The sequence below is a fragment of the Pseudomyrmex gracilis genome, unplaced genomic scaffold (assembly GCF_002006095.1).
Source record: "Pseudomyrmex gracilis isolate BER0280 unplaced genomic scaffold, ASM200609v1 scaffold_582, whole genome shotgun sequence".
NCBI classification, from domain to species: Eukaryota; Metazoa; Arthropoda; class Insecta; order Hymenoptera; family Formicidae; genus Pseudomyrmex; species Pseudomyrmex gracilis.
Window position 1 is genome coordinate 38852 of NW_018021166.1, and position 9611 is coordinate 48462.

Sequence of the window (9611 nt, forward strand, 5' to 3'; positions counted from 1 at the left end):
CGTAGTGATTTCGCACCGGCAACACCTCCGATACAACTTTTTTTAATAAATTATTTTGAAACTTGGTACAGAATAATTACAACCTACAAACTTACGATTTATAATAAATTTATGATAAAAAATTAATTCAAAAAACAAATTAAAAAAATTTTTTGCGCCAATAACACCTCTAATGTAACTTTTTTAAATAAACTGTTTTGAAACTTGGCACGAAATAACTACAAGCTGTATATTTTAAATGTATGAAATAGAAAATTAATTCTGAAAGCAAACTAAACAAATTGTGCATAAAAATCAAACTCCGGCAATACCTTCGAACGCGGTGGGCGCGGGACAGTCCATTGCGGCGTGGTAGTGTCGCACCGGTAACACCTCCGATATACCTATTTTTAATCTCTGTTTTTAAACTTAGCACAAAATAATTACAAACTATATACTTTAATTTTAAAAAGACAAAAAATTGAAAAGTAATAAATTAAAAATTTATTTAATACTACAAAAAATTATTTTTCTATAAAATTTGGTTTTTATAATTTTGGTGCGGCTGCACCTGAAATAGTGAACTAAAATATATTTATCAGACACGTGCATAAAGTCTGACATGACAAATACTTAAAAATTATCAATAACAATTTTACTTTTATTATAATTTTATAATAAAATTATAATTCTAATATATAAAAATTATATAGTGTACTTCTAATATTTAACCAACGTATTATAATATATATGTGAAATATTTAAAATAGCTCGGAAGTCGTTTGCAGCCCTGCCAAGTTGTTTTGCATTAAATATTTTTTATTAAAAAACCTTTTTTCTTTTATTACACTTTTGTGTTCTAGTAAATGTTTTTGTAAATAATTACAAAAAATACAGGTTTGATGGGTTACTTGTTAGTTTTACTAACAAATCGTTTTGTTATCAATAACACCTTCGAATTCACGTTTTATATCTGAGTACTTCGGATATAAAACGTGATCTATAAAGTCTACCTAAAGTTTTGATGTTTTACACAAATATCTTATAATTATATATAAAGTTTTTCAATTGACGTTACTACTTTATTATTATTATAATATATATCACGTCTTTTGTTGAATAGATTTTGTAAATAAATTTGTAGTAGTCAAGAGACGCGGTAGCGTCTCGACGCCAAGTACATAAAAGTATGCGCTGAATGAGTGTCACTGTCAAGACGCTGCCGTGCAGTGATGAAAGTTTTGGCAGGCTAGCACCAAGGGTGGGAGCCACTGGGAATACGCACACAAGCGAGACCGCCGTCCGTGTGCATGACGTCACACACACGGACGGCGGTCTCGCCTGTGTGCGTATTCCCAGTGGCTCCCACCACCTTGGTGCTCTTGGTGCTAGCCTGCCAAAACTTTCATCACTGCTGCCGTGTACTTTATCTCGAGTTTTTACTCGGCGTATCTTTGACATAAAATATTTCGTAAAGAAAATCATTAATGAAAAAAATAACCTTACTTGTGTTAATAAATGTTACTACAAGCTTTCGATTGCAAGAAGTGCGAATTAAATTGGTTCAGTTAATCCAGAGATCTAAAATATTACACCTCAAAATGCACAAATCTGTCACGCGGATTAATCCAATAATCAGTCTCACGTACACAGAACCGCACACACACACTCAAAACGCGAGCGTTACTCAAGCCGCGTTCACAGCCGCGCTTGTACTCGCACACGCGTTCAAGTCAGACATATTCAGCGCGTTCATATATTGGCACTTGCATATACTGTGAATAAATAATTTTTTCCTTTTTTTTACAATTAGTAATATTTAAAACAATTAATACTAAAACTACAAAAATCAATTGCAATATTAAAAGTGTACCTACTACAAAGATAAATCTTGGTGGCAATACATATAAAGTTATTAGTGCAATTTTTCATCATGGGGAAAACTTGAATACTGGACGATATACAAATATAGTGCGTAAAACACAGACTAAAAACACAGACTGGATAACAATACATGATTCAAAGATACAAAAGTGCAATTGAGAAATGCTAAAAATGCATATATATTTTTCGCAGAAAAAATAAAATAAAATGTACATATACTTTTACTTGCATTTAAAAAAAGAAGTGAAATCACCCTAAAAAAAAGTCTTTAAGTACAAAAGAAAAAAACATACGCCAAGTACATAAAAACTATGCAAATATAAAAATCTTTTTTCTGTAGAAATAAAAAACACAGACAATCAATGCAATTAGCCAAGTACTGGATTCAAGACTATAGACCTTATAAAACGGGCTTAAAACAAAAGTAAAGTACAAAAACTTGGCGTGCCCGGATTGTATATATATACACATATATGTGTATACGAGTTATAATAAAACACAAGAAAGCATTTCGACGATAAATACGCAATTGAATGCATTAATCAATTAATACTAACATATTAGCAGTTATGATTTAAGAATTTCAAAAGTAACATTATATCACATTTAAGATAACTGTTGTCATTTTGTTTTAACTACAAGAAAATATAAACAAAGAAAACATAAGAATAATTATATCTTATTATATTTTTAGAAAAAATATAATAAGATATAATAAGATATATGTTGTGACGTTTTTCTCTGGTCTTACGAAATTCCCGCGTCGTCCCGCCCGAAACGGAAGTCCGAAATCGGGACACGGACGGAAGTCCGCGAGATAGNAAACGTCTAGATCGGCAGGAGAGAAAAGGGTGTAAACTGAGCACACCACTGCGCCGAGTCGACGGATCCTTGGTTGGAATTTTGGGCGCCAGACGCGTAAACGCGTCAAAATGTGCGTCGCTCGACACGATGGGCCGACTAGCTCTATTTGGAACGGAGAGGAGGTGGGTCTGATGATAAATAAACAAGGAAATTTCCGAACGAATCTCGGATTAGGATCGCAATCAACCACACTGCAGATAGAGATAAAGAAATAAGCAATTTATTATAACACCGCGTAATATGAGACGACTTGGCGAAAATAACAAAAAAAAATACAAAATAAAGTTCACCGATAGGATACGGCGAGATCGCTTGGTCGCAGCGGTGAGTGATTACAAAAGCCAATTAAGTAAAAGAAAATAATAAAGTACAAGGACAATTAACAAGACACGTTACACCGAAGCGGGATCTATCGCAGAACCAATTTCTGATATCGACTCGGGATGTCGAGGACGCTACGTAGTCCAGCTTACTTTACATACGCTATACGTTACTAGGCGGTATAATAGACACAGAAACAAGAGTGTTAATCAAAGCCTTCCTGAAGCTGAAAGCGGTGGAATCGATTAATCTAGTCAACTCGTGCGCTTACCACTAGACGGGCCGCCAGGTGTAATATCTACTCCGCGGGACTTACTTAATTTCGCAGGGGCTGGTCAGGCTTACGCCATACACGGCGCAAAGCTCTCGCCGGATTCCCGTCCCCGGTCACAGTGTACTTAAGCAATCAAATATAACGCAGCATGCACGTGCAAATGAGCACACCTGAGCAAAGCGCTCACGAAGTCGGAAGAGCTTGTTCCCCGGAACGAGAGCTAGGCGCTCCTCGATCCGAGAGATCCCCTAGTACGGTACGATAGATCTCTTTGATTCGATACGATAACGGTACGAAATTCTCTTATTATAGCTCTTCCGAATCGCTCACCCCTCGCTCTTGGCAGATCACTCGGGAAATCCACACCAAAATGCCGTAGAGAATGTAATAGCGGTACGATAGAGTACCGTGAAAAGTTACTACAGCCGCAGGTGATCAATCAGCAGTAATTAGTATGCAGGATGCGACACGTTACGATAGCGTTAATTTCAGAAAACGATACTCGATACGGTATTTGATACGATGATCGGTACGATACCCGGTACAGAGTATGGCGGTCGCGAAACGATACACTAGACAAACACTAGTACAGACGGCGTCATTAATTCGAAGAATAGGCGCGGGGATCACATAAAAAGTCCAGTTGATCCAAATATCCATTAGTCCCAAACTCGGGTGTCCAGTTGTGGACACCCGATTGCTACTAGTTAGTTAGTACGGCGCCTGTTGGCGCTACGAGCAACCGCCCCGCTTGCCCTCCGATCCCCGCGCCTATTCTTCGAATTAATAACGCCGTCTGTACACGCGAAACACAACGAAAGAACGAAAATTGCTGCTTGGCGCTTTACTGGTACTCCAGGGCTTGTACTACTCAATAGAGTAGTTACGCGACACGCACTTAGGCCTACGAATTAATACCACAAAGCCCCGTGGAATCCGATTCTAGCCGCTGCCGAAAACTCTAAACTATGGCGAAGGTTATGTCCTTGCCGGCACCAAAACGCAAAATTCAGCGACTAGCCTCGACACGAGACTCGAGTAACGCGGATTCGTGGCTCACAAATTGACGAGGACACCTCACCGTACGTCGTCGTCCTTTTCCATTCAGCACAATCTCCAAGTTCTCAGTTCAACAATCGATCGTCGGGAGTGCCGTTAGTGCGTCCGTCCTGTTCGAGAGGCTGCGACCAAGAGAGTGAGGATCGAGATCGATTCGGGGGTCGATGCGTTTGAGCGCGCTAGGATCGCGTAGGGTAGATCGCGGCGACCAATCAGGTCGCGAGGGGCGCCACATGCGATGCGATGCTCGCGCTCGGCGGCAGGACTCGCGGCCGCGAAATTCAAAGCGAGTATCGGGCCCTCACTAGCAAAAATGTAAGCAGCGAAGATTTCCAAGCGCTGAATTCCGCAAATGTAATAGAGATGCAGCATGCAGTAGCGCAGCAGGGTAGTAGGTGCAAGTTAGCAGCGGAGGTGTGCAGCAGGCTTTTCCGATGTGAACAGAAGGTCAAAGCTGTCTCCATCGTCGGGTGTTCGCCTCGCTTCCTCGGCTTCCCAGCGCCAAGGTTCGCTGTCATTTCTCTCGCCGCTTATTCCCGGAGACTCACCCCTCTGGTCGTCGTGCGGGTGCCTAGCCGCGACTCCACGCACACCCTTCTCTCTCGTTTTCTCTCGCCTTTTATCCACAATCGACGGCTCCTGATATCTCCTCCAGTAGTGTGTTCTCGGTGTGGTGAGGCGCCAAGAGCATACAAAAAAAATAATACGAATAAGCAACTAAATCTAACGCACGCAAGCAAGCCCTGGAGGATCTTGGCGCTTCCCAGACGGCTCGCACCCTCGGACTCCCGCGATCCTTAGAGCTTTTTGTGGCGAGGGAGGAGCGACGCGATGACCACATCACAATGTATACTAATACGATATAATATAATTTATGTAATATAATATAACCCAGATAACCAAGACTGAATGAGCATATTTTGCAAAGTCTGCAATAATACATTATGCCAGTACAGTGTAGCCAGTATTCAAACATAATCTGTTATTGCAACTAGTGTTGACAGAAAAACAGAAAAAAAAGAGAATATAAATGTGTCACGCCGTGATGCAAATATTATTGTATCAATCAAGCAGAACTTGCTCAAAAAAATGTAACAGATTTGAAGCACAACGTGCTATTGTCATTTCATTCTTCATTTATTTGCTATATTTTTGCTGTGTTGTTTTTTTACATATTGTGCCTATATACTTCACTCACTATGATGACATAGCTGAGTGAAATCTGCTGCAAAGTGCTGATTAAATCTGCGTGCATACTGCTGGCATACTGCTATCATTTGGCTATCGGGGAATATAATATATAATATAATATAATATAATGTAATATACTAATAAAACACAACATGTACAAAATATATAGCTTGAATCAGTACTACTTACGATCCGGGCACGTCAAGTTTTTGTACTTTACTTTTGTTTTAAACCCGTTTTATAAGGTCTATAGTCTTGAATCCAGTACTTGGCTAATTGCATTGACTGTCTGTGTTTTTTATTTCTACAGAAAAAAAATTTTTATATTTGGATAGTTTTTATGTACTTGGCGTATGTTTTTTTCTTTTGTAAAGACTTTTTTTTAGAGTGTAGTTATATATCACTTTTTTTGTAGAAGAGATTTTGTAGATATTTTGTAGTATATTATAATTATCAAACAAACAAAAGTTTATTTAGTGTTACTTTTTGATATCACTTCTTTTGTAAAACAGATTTTTTAAAGAAATAATGTTTGTAGTTTATAATACAGAGAAAAAGAATTTTTTGTAGCGTTATATACACTACGCAAATTTATATAATGTGTATATATTAATATATACACACTATTTAAATATTATATTATACATACTACATATATATAATATATACAGGATGTCTGAAAAATTGTGACCAAGACGAAGTGCAAAGATAGATTGAGTCACTCCTAACATAAAAATCACTTGATATTTGATGCTTTCGCAATGTGTTGTATTAACATTCGAAAATGTTTTTCAGGTTTGTACCGCATTAGCGCCATTTTTATACCAATGTTTCGAGAACATTTCAGCTTACTTCATCAGGGTTTCAAGAGCAACCTAAATGCTCTTGGTCAAAGAGACTTGATGTTCCTTTTTTATAGCGCTAGATTATAGGGAAAGAGGTGTAGTAGAAAGAGTGTAATAGTAAGGATAAAGTAATGTAGCAGAAAAAAAGGAAATGTTACGGCAGGATGGATTGCCACAGTGGACTAGTCATTTGTCCATTATCTTTATTGAGATTGTTTGGATGTTTGTCTCATCATATTTCCAAGGATTCCATATATTTTCTAGGGAAATAAGTTGCAGTTCTTTTTAGTACTTGGCTTTGATCAAACATAATTTTGTGACCAGTTTCCAATTGGTGTTAATGCCGATTGTGAGTAGTGTTTTAAATGTACTGCTGACTGATGTTCTTTTAGTCGTGTGCTTATCACTCTACCAGTTTCTCCTATGTATATTATACCACATGAACAAGGTATTTTGTGCACTTCCGTGTAATTAAAGACAGTCTTTTATCTTTTAGATTGTTAAGAACCTGTCCTATTTTTTTAGTTGGTTTGTAAATTGTTTTTGTTTTGCTTCTTGCTGTTAGTAGACATGAAGTAAGCCATTTTTCAACTAAAAGTCACACATGCCTATAAAATTTGAATCTTTACTTTTCACGCGCTTATTGACTTTCATTAATTAATTAATTACTCAATAAATATTGCACATTTTTCAAAATGGCAAATTACTTTTCTAGGTAAATTGACTCAATCTATCTTTACATTTTAGAATAGTCAGCAAAATATCTGAGACACCCTGTGTTCACAGTACCAAATAATCGCACTTAAGAAGTACTCAGATATAAAAAAGTTTTATACTAAAAATAATATCTGAAGATCATTTTTTCTTTGTCTAGGCTATATTGGGCAGCACGAAACACATTGAAAAAAATTATATATACAACGTATTCCATCCATGGTTTCAAACAGGTCTTTTCACAAGCGGAGGTAACATAACATTAATTATTCATGGATTCTTACATTACAACTAATATGTTTTCTCTAAAAATAAGAGTTATTACGATATTATAAATTATAAAGAAATAAATTTAAAACAATATATATATTATGCATATAGAAGTTTGAAATCTAGAAGCAATACTTTTTATTTGAAATTGTTACGCACCCACATGCGCGCGCGCGTTGACGTTCGTGAGTTGTTTCTTTCTTCACGTCATACGCACGTAATAGAAACGACTCAATTTTCAAAGAAAAAATAGCAATTTGGATAATTATTTAGAAAACGGACTTTCTCACCGATTTCAATGAGCTTGAAATATGATAAATATTAAGGACGTTAATTCTTCTTCTACAACTATTTGCGTGCAATAATGTATGATGTAAACAAACCTGTTTAGTTGGCAAATTGACTTGGTATCGAAAACGAGGATTTATGTATGTAATCTCCTGCATTTAACAACGCCAAGTCTAATTGTAAATTTATTCAATATCTAAGACAAACTATTACATTACACAATCTTTTCAACAAGAATTTGCCAATTAACCCAGATAACCAAAACTGAATGAGCATATTTTGCAAAGTCTGCAATAACACATTAAGCCAGTACAATGTAGCCAACAGTCAAACATAATCTGTTGTTTCAACTAGTATCAACAGAAAAACAGAAAAAAAATAATATAAATGTGTCATGCCGTGATGCAGATATATAATTGTATCAATCAAGCAGAACTTGCTCAAAAAAATGTACCAGATTTGAAGCATAACATGCTATTATTATGTCATTCTTCATTTATTTCTATATTTTCGCTGTGTTGTTTTCTTTACATATCGTGTCTACATAATTCACTCACTATGATGATACAGCTGAGTAGAGTCTGCTGCAAAGTGCTGATTAAACCTGTGTGCATACTGCTAGCATACTGCTATCATTTGGCTATCGGAGTAATGTTGTAAGCGTGTAGGCAGGGGGAGCTGTGCCCCTCTCCCTGCTCCCCTTTTGAGGAAAAATAAAAAACGACTTCTGATTACATGTCGCTTCATGTCAATAGTATATACGTGGTTTTTAGCGACACTTAATCAGAAGTCGTTTCCTATTTTTCCTCGGGGGGAACAGGGGGGAACAGGGGGAGCATCTCCCCCTGCGGGGCGCGCAGCCCTGCCTACACGTGTCATACAAAGAACATATTAACTTGAGAAATCGACACAATGTTGGAAAATTAGTATTCAATTATGAAACTTCTTTTGTTTATAACTCGAAACCTAAAGCCGAGCGGCGGTAACATGTACAAGGAAAAGTTGTTCAGAATAACGTCCTTATCAACATATTTCAAGCTCATTGAAATCGGTGAAAAAGTCCGCTTTCTAAATAATTACCGCAATTTGTAAATACAAGTAACCGTAATATAACGCAAATATTCCGTTCTACAAAAATGTCGCGTTAAATTAATAGCGTTATACAAGGCTTACATAAGCGCGCATATTAAAACGACAGGATTAGACTTCATTTTACTACACTTTGTAAACCGCGTTATTCAAGTATCTTGTTATAGAAGGATTATCTGTAGTCAAAAAAAGTTTTCATGAAAGTAGTCGGAAAAACTATGATTTTTTGAATAACAATAATAGAACAATGTACTTTCTATTTTATTTTGAACATTAGAACAGCAGAATAAACAAAAATAGAACAGGTTTCATATAGACAAAATAGTTTCAAGCTCGTCCCACACAAACAACAAAATGTTACAATTTTGCTATAACCCAAGAAAAAAGTAATCAAAAATATCCGTCAAGCCGATTATTTCCGCTATGTTTCAGGTAGCAAATGGCGTACACGACGAAAGATATTAACACCGACATTTCATTGTACTATATTGAACCAGTTTATTGACATTTTCATTGAAGAAAGCAATCGCATGGTTACATCTTTAAAAAATGCTAAAGAACCGGTTGTAAAAGATTTACTATCATTTACGAGCAAACATATGCTAAACATAATATGTGGTAATTGTTCTGTTACTGTATTCACTGTTCTTATTTTTATTACAAATACAATAAAATATAGAAAATATATTCTTTTTAACCAAAACTATGATAAATAAAACATTGATTAAAATAATAACTTACTCCAAGTGCCTCGGTGGCCTAACAGGGAAGGCGATGGCACGGAAAGCCGGAGATTCCAGGTTCGACTCCTGGCCGAGGAGTTTTTTTCGCAA